The sequence below is a fragment of the Myodes glareolus genome, chromosome 2 (assembly GCF_982192425.1).
Source record: "Myodes glareolus chromosome 2, mMyoGla1.1, whole genome shotgun sequence".
Classification (NCBI taxonomy): domain Eukaryota; kingdom Metazoa; phylum Chordata; class Mammalia; order Rodentia; family Cricetidae; genus Myodes; species Myodes glareolus.
Window position 1 is genome coordinate 11390864 of NC_142027.1, and position 17020 is coordinate 11407883.

Consider the following 17020-nt stretch of genomic DNA (forward strand, 5'->3'; position numbering starts at 1 on the left):
GTACAATGGAACATTGTCCAATAATGAAAAGGGTTGAAGTTCAAATACTAAAAAATATACATAACTGATCCCCTACAGGTCATAAGAAACTGTAATTGATTCTAAATAGGCCCTGCATGTTGGAAGGCCTGAAAAAGAGTCATGACAAAGTAGACAATTCCAACAGGAAACAAGAGGATTCGTGACGATCCTCTCTGCCCTATTTATATTACTTACTGAACTTGCCTGCTTATTTTCCCCTTACTATGAAGTTTTCTGGAAGTACCTCTAGGCACATCTGTCTCCATTTTGCAATAGTTAATTTGTCCTTGGTTCAATGCTGAGGCATAGGTACTTGGCATGTGTGTTTCTTCTTCTGTCTATATTTGAGTATTTCTTGGGTCCCTGGAAGCTTTCCACAGAAGCTCATGTCTCTTCTACAGTTTACGGAGTATATCCTCCTGAGATAGAGAAGAAACAAGGAAATGCTATCAGAGAAATAATATGACTTTTCAAGGGTGACAAGGAATAGAGAACTCTTTATATTAGCTATGATTGACATTTGAAGACCCAGAATCCAGAAAACACCCAAAGGTATCTAACTTGGTAAATTTGATGGGATCTTGATGTGGGATTCCCCTCTGTATGCTGTGAATATGTTTTATTACCATTGATTAATAAAGAAGCTTCTTTGACCTATGGTAGGGCAGAATAGAGTTGGGTGGAAAAACGAAACTGAATGCAGGGAGAAAGAAAACAGAGTCTGGAGATGCTATGTAGCTGCTGAAGGAGACAGATATTGGAATCTTACTGGTAGGCCTTGTGGTGATACATTGATAAATAGAAATGGGTTAATTCAAAATGTAAGAGTTAGTTAACAAGAAGCCTGAGCTAATAGGCCAAGCAGTGTTGTAATCTGTGTGATTATTTGTGGGTCTGGGCTGTTGGGAACGAATGAGCAGTCTCCATTTACAGGATCTAATTTGATTCTTTCTAATTTTTGTCTAAAAGAGAACCAAGTTGATTTCTCTTTATTTAAAAGTTTTATATTCACAAATAGGGCAATTTCATGTATAAGATGTTTCCCTTATTACTTCAACAAATATCCAGTGGCAGAAAGAGTTTTAGAAAGAATGAAAAATAAAATCAAGTTCTGTGAGTAGAACAAAATAAAAGGAGGTGCTAACATATTGAGTTTAGTTTTTAAGTTTTTATTTTGGAGCAAGAACCAAATAAATATTGTTAAAGGGGAACAAAATAGTTTTTAAATTATTTGATCTCTATAACATTGGATAATGAAAGAAAGGGAAAAGCAGACTCAGCCATTAGAAAAATGTATAGATAAGAAATTAAATTACTTTCCATGCTACAGAAAGCACAGCGAACTGCACTGGACTCTAACAGTTCATCCTTCGTCTTTTGTGCTGTTTTATACTCTTGCCCGATGCGAAACAAAGCAGATAACAATTCGCTAGATTGCTTACCTCCTCTTGTCATCTCTTCAGGTGAATTAACTCAATTACGTGCTTGCTTAAGCAGCATGTATACTAAAATTGGAACTACACAGTAGATTCACAGGGCCTAGAGCAAGGGTGACATGGAAGTTTATGAAGCATTCTATATTTTTCTCAGTAACATTATTGTTATAATAACCAACAGTTAAAAACACAGCAATAACAACAAGAAAGAAACTATAGGCTAATATCCCTGATGAACATAGGTTTAAAGAGTCTCAATAAAACGCTTACAAACCAAACACAGAAACACGCCATGAGTTCTTTTTAAAAGGAGTGTTTTCATTTACTCCCTTGACACTAGAAAAACTTTGATCTTTTTGAATTGCTTTAGAAAGTTTTGTATTATTACTTTAGGCTATAAATATCACAGCTAAGTTTTTTTTATAAGCACAACATGGAGTAAATACAAAACTGTGTTTAATCTGTGGCATCTTATGCAATCAAACTCATGAAAAGATTGAGGTTTTCAATTGAGTTAAAGAAATGACCAGTACTTTGTCTTTTCATGATAATAGTTCTTATCTGAAGTTTAAAATAAAGTATTTCAATGTTTAAATCTTATATACAAATTCTTGATTTATGAAGACTTTCAATATTAAAATACTTGTTAGGATACAAAACGCATCGGTGAGATGATGTAATGCGATGGAGTAGCAGGACCACATCTTTGTCTGTTGATCCCCTAAGGCCATTGATTAACACAATCAATGGAGCAGCAGACCACTGATCTGGTTAAACACTCCTTGGTTTTATTGGCAATTTAGGAACTTGGGTTTAATGCTGAGGAAGCAATCTGAAAGCAGAAAATCTCATGTCTTTTACTTTTAAGGAAAGATTGTATTGTTGTTTCATCCAGGGGTGGAGAAGATAGAATGATCTGAGAGCTAAAGAACATACGGTTTAACTGTTCACTCAAGGGTTCTTTACAGTCAGATCCTTTGATTGTCTTTGAGGTGAAATTTTAGATAAAAACCAAATATGTGCTACAAACTGTACCGTGTACTTTGTAAGCTGCATGCTGAAAGAAAACTTGTTGTGTGTGGGGTGTGTGAATGTACATAGACGGGCCAAGGGTGATGGTGAATGTCTTCCTCAATCAATCTCCACCTGAGTTTTTGAAGCTGCCTAGTCTGACTGGTCAGTGATCTCCAAGTTACATCTGCCTCCCTACCACTGGGTTTTCGAACACACGCCACTCTTGCGTGTGCCTTCCAGGGATCTTAGTTTAGGTCCCCACACTCGTGTAGCAGGCACTCCAGCCACTCCCTGATCCATCTCCCCATCCATCCCGAGTCATTGCTTTTTTAGTGAATTATTTAACCCATGTACAATATTAGAAGTGATAATGTGTATTTATTTTGCACCATGCCAGTCATTTTCTATTTGTTCTGAGAACCTGGAACACTGAGGTTTATCTGCACAGGCACTGATGGTCTCATGAACTGAATGCTACTCCTGAGGCAGAGTGACTAAAGAAATTGTTAATTCCTAATAACCTTATGTTAAACAAAGCATCAGGTTACGGCACCACTAGCCATGAGTAGTCTCAAAGAACCATCACTCATCCTCCCTCTGCCTGTCTGGAAAATGAGTTCCTGCTAGTGTTTTTATTGCTTGGGTGTGCATGCCTTCTGGGAGGATGTGTAGAACTAGGGCTGGATGGGACTTGACATGATTTGAGTTTTTTTTTTTTTTTGAAACAATATACTGTAGTTCTCTTGTCCTGAAAGGGCCAGAAAAAAGTAATTAACATATACTAACTAACACAGCTCACATGTTTTGTTATTGCACCATAAAACTGGGACACTATTGGCTGCAAACACAGGCTTTGCTATTCTGAAAGAACTATTGCCTGGGTTACCAGCATCAGCATCAAATTAACTGATCCCAAACATGCCAACATGCCTTCTTTGGGCTTTTGCTTACATAAATTAGGTACACAGACTACTAGCTTCATCTAAATAAAGAGTTACCATTCTTATTTTTGATCTTCCCAACATTTAACAGATTATATTCTGTTGGTGATATAAAGCTACAGAGAAAGAACTCACTTTAGCTATAGGAGGAAGGACCATTCCATAAGCCGTGTGCTGCTGGCAGGCCCATACTCACACGCTGTTATAGTAGAATGACAGAGTAAATTTTGTAGCAACGGCAGACAGTGTTTATAATAAAGCATTGTGGTGGTTGTAACATTAGTCAGTGTATAGACTTAATAACTAGATCATTGTTTTTATGAGCATCTTTTGGGTGTGGTATACCCAGCGGAGAGGAATATCAGAGCTCTCATTACACATTTTAATCACTGTTATTCCCAAGTACTGGAAACTGGGTCATTTTCTCACTGAGCTTTGTGGGAAACTTTCCATCATCCAATGAAGATAGTAGAAGTCATCTTAATTGTTAAAAATTGCCAAGTGATGAAAATGTGGACATTAAATAACATTATCCATTACTTCTTCTCTACCTCGGACCTTGTCTTACTGAGTTCTGTTTATTTCCTAAGACTTACCCTTCTATGAAATGCCTTTTTAAATGCTCTAGGCTAGGAATTCCATGTCTTTTACCTGGTACAAGTAATAGTCTCATGAAGATTCAGTTTTTCTTTGATATAGTTTTTTTTCAGAGAATTACTGAAAGAATGTCATATATCCAACTGGATTTGGTGTGTTTAAATATAGCAATTGTGCAGCACATGCACAAGATTTAGGCATGCAAGATAAACCAAAATAATTCATCCCACTTATGATATTAATAAATTTATGAGAAAACAAACAAAAGAAACAAGATAAAGAATGTAACAATGCTATACCTAGCATTGTTTTTGTTTTTTATTAAGATTTATGAATATTTTCTTTGTATATAATATTAAAATGAACATTCTATATACAGTAAAATATATATTTTTTTCTTAATTAATGTGTTTAATTTACCTATATGCAAAGACATTCACACTGTTTAGGATAAAAGGTTCTGCTAAAGACTCAATAAAAGAAGTTTAGACTGGTCTTGCCTGCTGTCTGTGTGGTGGAGGTTGTGTACACAGGAGAGAGTTCCATGAGAAAAGACAGGGTGTAAGAAAGACCTGAGTGTTGTCTTGTCGACTAAATGTAGGACATACTCATTAGGAACCTTTTGCAGTCTACAATTCATATCAATGTACTGTGGGTAGTTTGGGCAACTTATCAGTTGTTATTCCACTGGAAAAAAATGATATTTTCTGCCCCAACTACCATTAACTGCCCAATAGTTCCTCATGGAGTGGTGGGACCTCATTGGTAATCCCCTAACTTCAGTTATATATTAACTAGTTTGTGGTTGTCATAAGATACTTACAGTAAACCTAAATTTATTCCTTGACAATTTCTCTTATGTATAAAATATACTCTGATTACATCTACCCTTACCCTGTCTGATTCCCTTCCTATCTGCTCTAATCCTCCCCTTTTCCATTAAAAGTCCTTCTCCTGATTTCATGTCATTTTGTTTTGTAGCCTACTGATACACACAATATACACATGCCTGTGGCTTTGTAGCTAGTCATTGAAACATAGGAGACTCATCCATCGTCTATACCACTGAACCCAATGACTCCTCCTCCCTCAACATCCATCTATCAATAATCAGTAGATCCCCAGGCAAGTGATCTCCATGAATTCCAAATACCATTCATGAGTAAAGATTAACAGGCCCAGTCTTATGCTAGGAACCTCAGTTGCAATAATCTCATGAGTGAACTAATCATGTAAAACCAAGAAGATATTGCTCCACATCCTTCTTTTCCATTACCCTTTCTGTCTCTTCAGTGATGGCTGAGTTTTGGAAGGAGTGATATGGATGTCTTAGGGATGGGTATTTAATAGTTACTCAATCTCGGAACTTTTAGTAGCTATGAGTCTTTTCATTCTTTTCCACTCAGTGCAAAAAAAGCTTTTCTGAACAAGGTTGAAAGTAACACTTGTCAATGGAAATACACAAATATTTAGATGGAACTTTGACACATGTATTTAGCAAAACAATATTAAATTCTGCTCCTCCAAAGTCAGCACAGGACACATTTAAGAACATGAGGCTAGTATGTTAGAATTTTTTATGTTCAAATACAAAATTTCTATTGTTATCTAAACTGTTATTTTGATTGTTTTATCTATATTAAAATAATATAATAGAATGTAAGAATGAGATCTCAAATATCAGATCAATGTTTTTATTTTTTAACCAGTAATTTTTAACCAGTTATTTTAGTTAACCAGTAATTCATTTTCCTGCTCATATTTTATTTATTTAACTATCTTCAGCTCAACTGACACTTTTAAGTCAGACGTTGGACTGTGTCTTAGGGATAGATAAGTAATAGAGGCATTGTTGGCAAGCACACAGAATTCAGAGAGAAAGGTAGCGAAGCCATGAAAAAACTGTAGTGTAGTATAGCAGGGATGATGGCTGTAGAGAGAGGAGAAATGTTAAACTGTATGAACCAAAGACATTTTTCTGGAGGAGGTGACACTTCTACTGAAGGTCCAAAGGGAGATTTTAGCAGGGGTATTTCCCAGGCGTTGGAAACAATGTATAGGAAATGCTGAATTTCACCTTCATATTTGTGAACGTATTATACAGATAAGTAGCAAGGCAAGGAAAAATGATCCTTTTCATTATATTATTAATAAGAAATAATTATGTGAACTACTTCACATAATAGGTACTATGTTGATGGGAAGGAGAAGTTTGTTTTGTGAATGGTTGGTTTTATTCTCAGCTTTGTTGTAAAATAACATTAGTAATTTTAAATTGCCACTTAACCTATGTCAGGTCAGATGGGATTATCTTAGTGAACATGATGTATGCTTTAGAGAGGTAAGAGGGATTGCACTTTGCTTAGATTCCAATGAATGGATAGGAAAACTGTGTAAACAGCGAGTAGTGTGTTCTTTTAGCAAGCTTCATGAGAAAAAGAAGGTGAAATGGATTATTCACCTTTGCCCCTCCCATGTCTCATGCACTTTGCACGTATGACATCTATTGTTTGTATCAAGGAAACTTAGCAACCACGTATACATTTATTTTCTCAGTGTAGGCCAGAAGTCTCCAACAATTGTGCTGAATGCCCATTGGCTGCTCAGGCTAGAATTTCGCTTAACTGTTGAACTAATATATCGATTGTGCTGTGTGTGCTTAATGAAGACCTAATGCTTATTGACACTACCAAAAAATTAATGAAGGCAACTAATGTTATAGAATTAATTGAGAGAGAAACGATTTGATAAATAGATGTAGAGAAATGCTAGACTGAAGGATGGCCATTTTATTGTTTTGTCTGTCTGTCTGTCTCGCTCTCTCTCTCTTTGAAACAGTGTTTCTCTGTATAATATCCTTGGCTGTTTTGGAACTTGCTCTGTAGACCAGGCTGGCCTTGAACTTAGAGATATACTTGCCTGTGCCACCTGAATGCTGGGATTTTAAATGTGTGTGCTACTACTGCCTGGTAGATGACTATCTAATATATATGTACAATTTATTTTATGTATATATATACAACTTATTTTGATGATATCCACACTCTTCTTTCCCATTCATTTCCTCCTAGATCCTCCTTGTGCTCATTTCCAACTTCATATCCTTTAAAAAAAATAACCCACCAAATCCAATTAGTGCTGTCCATATGTGAATGGGTACGTGCTATCCACTTAAACATGGCCAACCTACCAAGAGCCACACCCTAAAGAAAGCTGCTAGCAACCATTGAGTGTCAATACCTCCTCATCTAGGACTGGGAGCTCATTTAACCCTCTCCAGTTCATGCTGACCTGAATGTCAGCTGTCTTGGTCTTATGCAGGCCACCATAGCTGCTGTGAGCTCATGGGAGCAAAGGCCTTGTCATATCCAGAAGACACTGTTTAGCTCTATTTCTCACTGGCCTCTGGCTGTTACAATCTTTGTGCTTTCCTTCCAAAATGTTCTCTGAACCTTGTGGGAAGGGTGTGTGATATGTATGTCTTATTTGTGGTTGAGAATTCTACTGGATAAAAACTGGCAGCTTATCAATCATGATTGTGTAATAAAAAATTGCTCAAATGGTTGAGAATATAAGCCTTTGTCCTTAGCACAAGTGATGATTAATAAAGTTGAGTTTATTTATTTATTTATTCATTTGTTTGTTTGTTTATCACAGTTTCCTCCCCCCTGACACCTCCCAACCTCTCCCTCCCACCTCTCTTCTGGTTCTTTTCCATCCACTCTTCTTTTGTTTCTTCTTAGAAAAGGGAAGGTCTCCTGTGGATATCAATCAGTCATAGCAAATACTTTTAACTGATACAAAATATATAAAAATCATATGTCTCAGGTGGGTATTGTGATGTTTTTACACATGTGAGTATTATGCTTTGTTTAGATCAGGTTAGATGTGTCTATCATCTCAAAGACCATCTTTTTTGACTTCTATTGAGCTCTACATTTCTCTCTGCTCCCCTTCCTGCTTCTCCCCTACTCCCCCAATCCTCCCCCAAGTTCCCCATGCTCCCAATTTACTCAGCAGATCTTGTCTTTTTCTACTTCCCATGTAGATTAGATCTATGTAAGTCTCTCTTAGTGTCCTCATTATTGTCTAAATTCGCTGGGATTGTGGTTTGTAGGCTGGTTTTCTTTGCTTTATGTTTAAAAACCACATATAAGTGAGTACATGTGATTATTGTCTTTCTGTGTCTGGGTTACCTCATTCAAAATGTTGTTTTCTAGTTCCATCCATTTTCTTGAAAAATTCAAGATGTCATTATTATTTTCTGCAGTGTAGTACTCCATTGTGTAAATGTATCACATTTTCCTTATCCATTCTTTGGTCGAGGGGCATTTAGGATGTTTATAGATTCTGGCTATGTTAAACAGTGCTGCTATGAACAGAGTGGAGCACGTGTCCTTGTGGCAAGATTGAGCATCCTTTGGATATATATCCAAAGTGGTATTACTGGGTATTGAGGAAGGTTGTTTACTAATTTTCTGAGAAATCACCTCACTGACATACAAACGGGTTGTACCAGCTTGCATTCCCACCAGCAATGCAGAAGTGTTCCCTTTTCTTCACAACCTCTCCAGCATAAGTTGCCATCAATGTTTTTGATCTTGACCATTCTTACAGGTGTAAGATGAAATCTCAGAGTTGTTTTGATTTGCAATTCTCTGTTGACTAAGGATGTTGAACATTTCCTTAAGTGTCTTTCAGTCATTTTAGATTTTTCTGTTGAGAGTTCTCTGTTTAGGTCTGCTTTTTCTTTCTTTCTTTCTCTCTTTCTTCTTCTTTCTCTTTCTTTCTTTCTTTCTTTCTTTCTTTCTTTCTTTCTTTCTTTCTTTCTTTCTATTTTTCTTCCTTTATTTGAATTGTGTGTTCTTTTGATGTAAAAACTATCTAGATATCTGAAATTCACCATTTACTAAACATGATTATGATGTTGATAATTATTATAAAGAAAATGACATTCCTGGAGAAATATTCCTTCTGATTCTTCTATGATTTGACAGCCATCAGATTAGTCATGCTGATCTTCTTGGAAGAAAAGCCACAAACAGGTCCACAAAGATAAGGATAATGAAAACACAAAGGTTAGGAATGTGGGGGGAAGTAAATGAGTTTTAAATGATTAGAAAAGTAGTATTAGGAGAGGGAAAATGGTTGCTTTTACTATAAACACAATGAAAACGGTTCTTCATGGTGTTTAAAAATATAGAAATTGGCTCTGGGGATGTTGTCTTTATGCCATGCATTTCAATATTATTAGAGAGCTGTATTTTATTTTCTCTGTCACATCCAAGAGACCATAGACAAGATAAATAGATGTAAGGCTTAGTGGGTCAGACTGGCAGCTTAAGAGGTTCCTATAGTAATTAGTTCTGTCTGGGAAAACATAGGCAACCACAGCTGCCCTGACTCTGAAGGAATTAGAGCACAGAGGAGCCATCAACAGATGCACACATTGCGCTTTCAATTCTAGCTTCCAGGAGGTATACATCTCTGACTGCCTCTTCAAATTTTGTGTAGTTGCTGTATCTATGCGAACAAAGAGTAACTCTGGAATATGGAGGCTTCAGAAAAATGACAATGCTGGATACAGAATCAAAAGACAGAAGATCAGATTGTAGTATAACTTTTAATAGAGGAAGAGAGCAAATAGTATTAGTAGGAGTATAGAAACCTGGTCATAATGAAGAAGACATCATCTGTCTAGTACTAAGGAAGTCAGAAATCTAAAGTAGGAGTTAGGTAAATTGTGTGTGTGTGTGTGTGGTGTGTTGTGTGTGTGTGTGGTGTATACTTTGCAGATAGATAAAAATCCACCTCTCTGTTTGGATTCTGATGTATTAACAGTCATGCATCAAACATTTATAGACTATATTAATTTACTCAGTACTGTAAGTTTAATGATCTATGGTAAAATTTTAGAGTCCAAGGAATTCACACTCTTGTAAGTGTGAGGGGCAGTAGGAGCAGACACTCGACTTTATATTAGAAACAAGCCTTGTGAAACTGTGCCCACTGTTAGCCACTGACTCGTATTAACTCAAATCCTCCTCACACTCCGAGATTTCACATAGGATTACATTATTTTAGGATGAAGAAAATGAAACACAGAAAAGTAGTGAATTATTTCCTTATAGACATATAAGATTGTAAAAACCATTGTCACTTTCTCTTTCTCTTGTCTTAGTTCTTTCTGGCAGAAGAATATAGGTTACTCTAACCTCAAATCTAGAGTGGCCTGAATGGGGGAGTGGGTAAGCTAAAAACTGCCAGTTACATTTGGCATCTATAAATGCAGGAATGTCAAAACAAATTTAAGAAATGTTGTGAGTTTAAATTTAATTTTTAAAAAATTTTGAGAATTTCATTTATGAATACTATATTTGTGTTGTTTCTGCCCATTCTTCAACTCCTGTGACTCTTCTGTATCACACACCAACTTCCTTCCAAAGTTATGCCTTCTTTTCCATTAATTATTGCTTCTCTCACACACATACATGCATGTTTATATATAAATACAGTCTCTTGACTTCACTTAGTGTTGGGCTATGTGTATTGTTTAGGACTGACCACTTGGGATTGGATAACCCATCAGGGGATTCATTGCTGAGCAATGCTGGTTCTATTAGCGGCTATTAATTGACTGTAACACTTCATCAAAAGTTGGTACCTTGTGAAATTTTTTACACCCACGTTGCAATGTCAGCTGGTGGTTCCATTCCTAAGGTCTTGTTTAATCAATGATACTGTTGAGATTTTTTCTGGGTGGAGTTCTATATCATACATAGGATCCAAAACTTTACATCCTTGCCCTCTGGTTCTTATAATTTTATTCTCTCTCTTCTGCTGTTTTCCCTAAGCGTTAGTATTGTAGATGCATCAGCTGGGATTGAGCACTTCATGGTTTGTTATATCTTTATATTTCAAACACTTGTCATTTTCTGTGATGGTATCTGTCTACTTTAGAAGGAGTATCTGTGATGAGTGGTGGGAATGACAAGTATAAATGAGATATTAATGAAAAAATCATGAATGTGTGCCTTCTATGAAATGCCAATATTGACATTTCAATGTTTTTTAGTGAAAGACAGTTACTGGAATTTTGCCTTTTAATTTGAGATCAGACATAAGAAGTCTGGAATTTGCTATTTCATGACTAAGCTTTACCTCTGTTATAGTACAACTATATGCTTCTGTCCCAGACACTTATTTTAATTTTAACCAATATTATTTCCTGTAAACTATAGAAATAATACTCATCTTACTCAGTAAGGGTTTGAACAAACATATTTATACATGTATACACACACATACAGTTTCAAATCTGCTCAATTTAATTAGAAGGTAAAGTACATATTTTGATTTATGTAGCACTGTGACTATGAGTCATAAGACCTTTACTTTTAGTATAAAAAGGATGATGAAATAAAAGTCAATTTTGTTTCAGGCCCATTATTAACTAGAAATAAATACTAGGAGACAACCAATTAAAAAGAGACTTCCTAACACAATTGAAGTACCTATTAAAATGAGTTTACTTGAAGCAAATTGCAGCCTGGATGCATCCCACCCATTCCCAACTGCATGTTGCAAGTCTGAGATTTCAGGTGCATTCAGATGTGCCAAGCTCCTGGTTGGCAACTCCTGATGTATGCACCTCCCAAAACTGTGGGCTGCTGCTGCTATGAAGCTTTCTCTAAAGGCTGTGGATGTAGCTGGCTAGGGCTCTGGGTTTGGTTCTGGGTCAAGCTGATGACAGTGACTGTGGTTCTGATTCTGACCACAGTTACCATGGTTACCATTCACTTTTGTTACAAGAGACGCTATTCTTTCTGATGTTGTCTGCAGTTTCTGTCCTGCCCGGTTCCTGCAATCGAGAAGTGACAAAGAAATCACACAGAGGTCTACATTAATCATAAACTGATTGGCCCATTAGCTCAGGCTTCTTATTAACTCATAACTTACATTAGCCATTATTCTTATCTGTGTTAGCCACATGGCTCAGTACCTTTTTCAGTGGGGCAGGTTACATCTTCCTTCTTCTATGTCTGGACAGGATAGCAGAGGGAGTTTCCCTCTTCCCAGAATTCTCCTGTTCTCATTGACCTGCCTCTAATTCCTGTCTGGTTGTCCCACCTATACTTCCTGCCTGGCTACTGGCCAATCAGCGTTTATTTAAAACATAATTGGCAGAATATAGACAATTGTCCTGCACCATTCTGACTTTTAAAAATAATTACAAGTGCTTTGTTTGCTGCTTAAGGAACAAGAAGAACTCTGTCCTAAGCGAGAAGACACTCAAAAGTCTGATTCAGTTTAACCCCCTGTAGTATTTTTGTGTGTCACAAGAGGATTTTGACATTCATGAAAGACATAATGTACTTGATTCCCTTTGCCTAACCTTTTCATTTTCTGGTTGCTTTCAATTGTGTGACTTTTGACCACAAATGCTGGAATCACTCTGCCCCCCCCCACTGAGCTCATGTTCAACTCTATCAACTCCAAGTCACTGACTTTATTTTAAATCATCAATGACTTCAGATTTGGTGTCTCTTCTGATTTATTATAAGTACAATTTAGTATGTGATTTGCTGTCATTTCAATATTGCTTTTATTTAAAAAATTCAGTTTTTGAAACTAATGTTTGTCTCATAATCACGCATATTTGAAATAAAAAAGTCTATATTTGTAAATGTATAAGTAAAGAACTAAGAATTGAATTTGTAGAAATCGAAATAAGTAATATAAACTTTATTAGAAGAGGAAGGGATCAACCTAAGAGAATTAGCAAAACTCTGTTGTGGGTATAAATTGATTATTAGTTCCAATGAATTGGTTCAGAAAGGTGATGATAATAAATTTGACTTCAGTCTGAAGATCAAATCTCTGAATGAAGGACATAATGAGGAAAGACTACAAAAGCCTAAGGAATTAACCTTCAGGGGAAACATAGTCTTACAATACCATGGATTCATGGAAAGAAACATACCATGTGTTATCAAAACCTCATGCAGAGGTTTATGATGTGACAAAAGGACTAAGTGTCTTTCTTGGACTTATTAGATAATATTTTTAAGGATAATAATTCTAAATGTCAAACATCCTTTCAATAAGTTTCAGCCCTCAGAACTATATTGGCTATTCCATAGGAATTCATGTGCCAGAGGTGCCAGGTTCTAGATGAGATAAGATAGATCACCATGAGGAGAGCCCCGGGTCAGCTGGGATTTTTGTGCACACCCTGGCCTTGCCATTCTCAAGTCAGTCTCTCAAGGTTAAGAAATATTGAATGTGGGGTCTGACCAGCAGATGAATCAGAGTTGTACTAACAGGAACAAAAAAGTGGAGGGCTATTCTCTCTTAAATCTGTTGTCTCCCATACATGTAGCAGTGATTGGAAATTCTAGAGAAAAAGAAAAGCAGTTTTTCAAAAGATATAGTGTCTTAGAAAATAAAGAATAGGCTTTTCAGAAAAACAGGCAGACTGCCTGCAGATCTCCTGTCTCCCTGTCCTGCAGTCTTGTCTTGAGCACTGCAACTGAACACCAGCTGCAGCCTTCCCTCACCCTTGTCCACATCTCCTGTGGATTCACAAACTGTCTTCTCCTAGCCTTTATTCCTCCAATCATCACTTTACCTCAGACCCCAACTCTAGCATACCCTAACTGCTAACCAAAGGGCAATAGCTAGGCTGAAGACAGATCCACACCTCTCCTTCTGCTCCTGAGATCCAATTCCCCCAGTTTCATTTCCAGTTCTGTAGTTGGAAACCTGCCCTAGTCTCCATTTTTCTATGATCCTATCCCTAACAGATCACAAGGACCTTTTCCATCAAATTTCTTTCTCCAATTCTTTCCAATTTCCCAGCCACCAACAGCAGCTGGCATTCTATGTGAACACGCCAGTTCAAGGGGACAGAAAAACAGCCAAGACACAGCCATCACACTCTCTGACAATCCAGAGAGGAAGCAGAGGCCAAGGAACAAAACACCCATACAGCAAAGATTAATCCAAAAACTAGCACATTGTCTGTTCATCATTCCAAATCCAGATGACGAGATGTGTACATGAAGCACAATAGTCAGGCAACATGTCTTCACTACAGTTCAGCTATCCTGCTACAGCAAGCCCCAAATATTCCAACATAACATAAGCACAAAGAGACCTTAAAATAGTCATTATGATTAGGATAGAGATTTGTAAAGAGGGAATTAAAAAAACCCTTAAAGAAATCCAGGAAAACGTAAACAAACTGTCTAAGGAAATAAATAAAACTGTTCAAGATCCAAAATTAGAAATAGAATCAATAAAGAAAACCAAAACTGAGGGAATTTCGGAAATGAACAATTTAGAAACTTGAACAGGAACTACAGAAGAGCAAGTTTCACCAACAGAATACAAGGGATCAAAGAGAATCTCAGGTATTGAAGATATGATTCATAAAATGGATCTATGCATAAAAGAAAAGGTTAAATTTAAAAAACATCATACAAACCTCCTGACACAAAACATCCAGGAAATATGGGACACGATGGAAATTCAAAACCTAAGATTAACAGGAAGAGAGGAAGGAGAAGAAACCCAGCTTAAAGGCCCAGAAAATGTTTTCAACAAAATCATAGAAGAAAAATTTACTCACTTAAAGAAGGAGATTTCTATAAATGTACAAGAAACGTACAGAACATCAAATAGATTAGACCAGAAAAAGTCTACTTATCATATAATAAGTAAAACATCAAACATATAGCACAAAGAAAGATTAAAAACTATCAGGGAAGAGATAAAGTAACATATAAGGGCAGACCTATAAGAATTATATCTGACTTCTCAATGGAAACTCTAAAAACCAGAAGGGCCTGGACAAATATGCTGCAGAGTCTAAGAGACCACAGATGCCAATCCAGAGTACTATAACCAACAAAACTTTCAATTGCTATAGAGGAAAAAAATAAGATATCCCATGATAAAGTCAAATTTAAACAATAGCTCCCTGCAAATACAGCCGAAGGTACTAGACGGAAAACTCAAGCCTAAAGATGTGGTTAGCTACACACATAAAAGCACAGGAAATAAATGATTTAACATCATTGCAATCAAAAAAAGAGAAACACACCCCACATACACTCTCACATACCCCACCACTACCACCACCAACACTACTACAACCACCACCAAAATAACACAACCAAGAAAAAGTGGTCATTGATATCTCCTAATATCAATGATTTCAGTTCCCCAATAGAAAAACACAGACAAACAGAATGAATGCAGAAGCAGGATCCACCTTTCTTCTCTATCCAAGAAACATACCTCAATATCAATGATAGACATTACTTCAGTATGAAGGGATGGACAAGGATATTATTCCAAGCAAATGGAGCTAAGAAGCAAGCCGGTGTATCAATTTTCATATCTAACTAATACTTTACACCAAAACTAATCAAAAGAGATAGGGAAGGACACTATATGCTCATCAAAGAAAAATCCATCAAGCTGACATTTCAGTTCTTAATATCTATGTTCCAAACACAAGAGCACCCACATTTGTAAAATAAACACTCCTGTAGCTTAAATCACATATTGACCCTCCACACAGTGAGAGTGGTAAACTTCAATACACCACTCTCACCAATAGACAGGTCAACCAGACAAAAACTGAACAGATAAATGCGGGACTAACTAAAGTTGTAAATCAATGGACACAACAGATATGTATAGACCTTTCAACCAAACACAAACAATATAACTTCTACTCTGCAACTTAGGGAACTGTCTCCAAAAGTGATCACACACTTGAATACAAAGTAAGTCTCAACACGTACAAGAAAATTGAAACTACTACTTGCATCCTGATCACCACGAATTACAGATTGATAGTAACAACAACAGAAACAACAGAAAGCTTATAAATTCATGGGAACTGAATAACTCACTATTGAATGAAAAATGAATCAAGACAGAAATAAAGAAAAAAAATAAAAGACTTTCTACAATTTCATAAAAATGAATACACAATATACCCAAGCATGTGGGCCACAATGAAAGCAATGCTGAGAGGGAAGACCATAGCATTAAGTTCATAGCACTAACTTCATAAAGAAATTGGAAAGATCTCATGCTAGCAGCTTAATAGAACAGCTGTAAGTTCTAGAACAAAAAGAAGTAAGCACACGCAAGAGTAGATGGCAAGATATTAGCAGACTGAGAGCTGGAATCAATAAAATAGAAACAAAGAAAACAATACAAAGAATCAATGAGAAAAGAGATGGTTCTTTGAGAAAATAAACAGGATAAATAAACTATTATCCAACATAACTAAAAGGCAGAAGGAGAATATCCAAATTATCAAAATCAAATATGGAAAAGAAAGGAGGACATAACAATAGACAATAAGAAAATCCAGAAGATCAAAAGGATATGCTTTAAAAACCTATATTCTAAAAAATTGAAAAATTGAAAAGAAATAGCTAATTTCACAATAGGTACTATTTATTAAACTTAGATCAAAGGCAGGTTGTTGCAAGGAGAGGCCCCCTTGTTTATCCCAGACACCCGGCTAGCTTAGCTCCAAAATAACCACACAGAAATTGTATTCATTAAAACACTGCTTGGTTCATTAGCTCTAGTTTCTTATTGGCTAATTCTTACATTTTAATTTAAGCCATTTCTATTAATCTGTATTTTGTCACATGGTAGTGGCTTACCGGGAAAGATTCTACCCGGCGTCCATCTCAGGTGGAGAACCCATGGCTTCTCCCTGACTTTGCTTTCTTCTTCCCAACGTTCAATTCTGTTTTCCACACCTACCTAAGTTCTACCCTATCAAAAGGCCAAGGCAGTTTCTTTATTCATTAACCAATGAAAGTAACACATAAACAGAAGGGCCTCCTAAGCCAGTAGGTGAACAATTTAAATAGGCCAATAACCGCTAGTGAAACAGAAGATATTGAAATTATGGGGAAGCAGCCTAGAGCCAGATGGTTTTAGTGCAGAATTCTACCAGACTTTCAAGGAAAA

The 17020-nt window shown here is 36.5% G+C and overlaps 1 long non-coding RNA gene and 1 other non-coding gene across 2 annotated transcripts; one reads left to right on the plus strand and one right to left on the minus strand.

Moving 5' to 3' along the window:
* Nucleotides 1-1502: 1502 nt before the first annotated feature.
* Nucleotides 1503-1606, plus strand: LOC125393013 (U6 spliceosomal RNA). Its single transcript, XR_007229677.1, has one exon. It is a non-coding gene; the product is annotated as a U6 spliceosomal RNA (small nuclear RNA).
* Nucleotides 1607-11277: 9671 nt separating this feature from the next.
* LOC146895717 (uncharacterized) lies at nucleotides 11278-16796 on the minus strand. Its single transcript, XR_015734983.1, has 2 exons — nucleotides 16708-16796; nucleotides 11278-11870 (listed from the first exon to the last, which is right to left on the minus strand). It is a non-coding gene; the product is annotated as an uncharacterized LOC146895717 (long non-coding RNA).
* Between the last annotated feature and the right edge of the window lie 224 nt (nucleotides 16797-17020).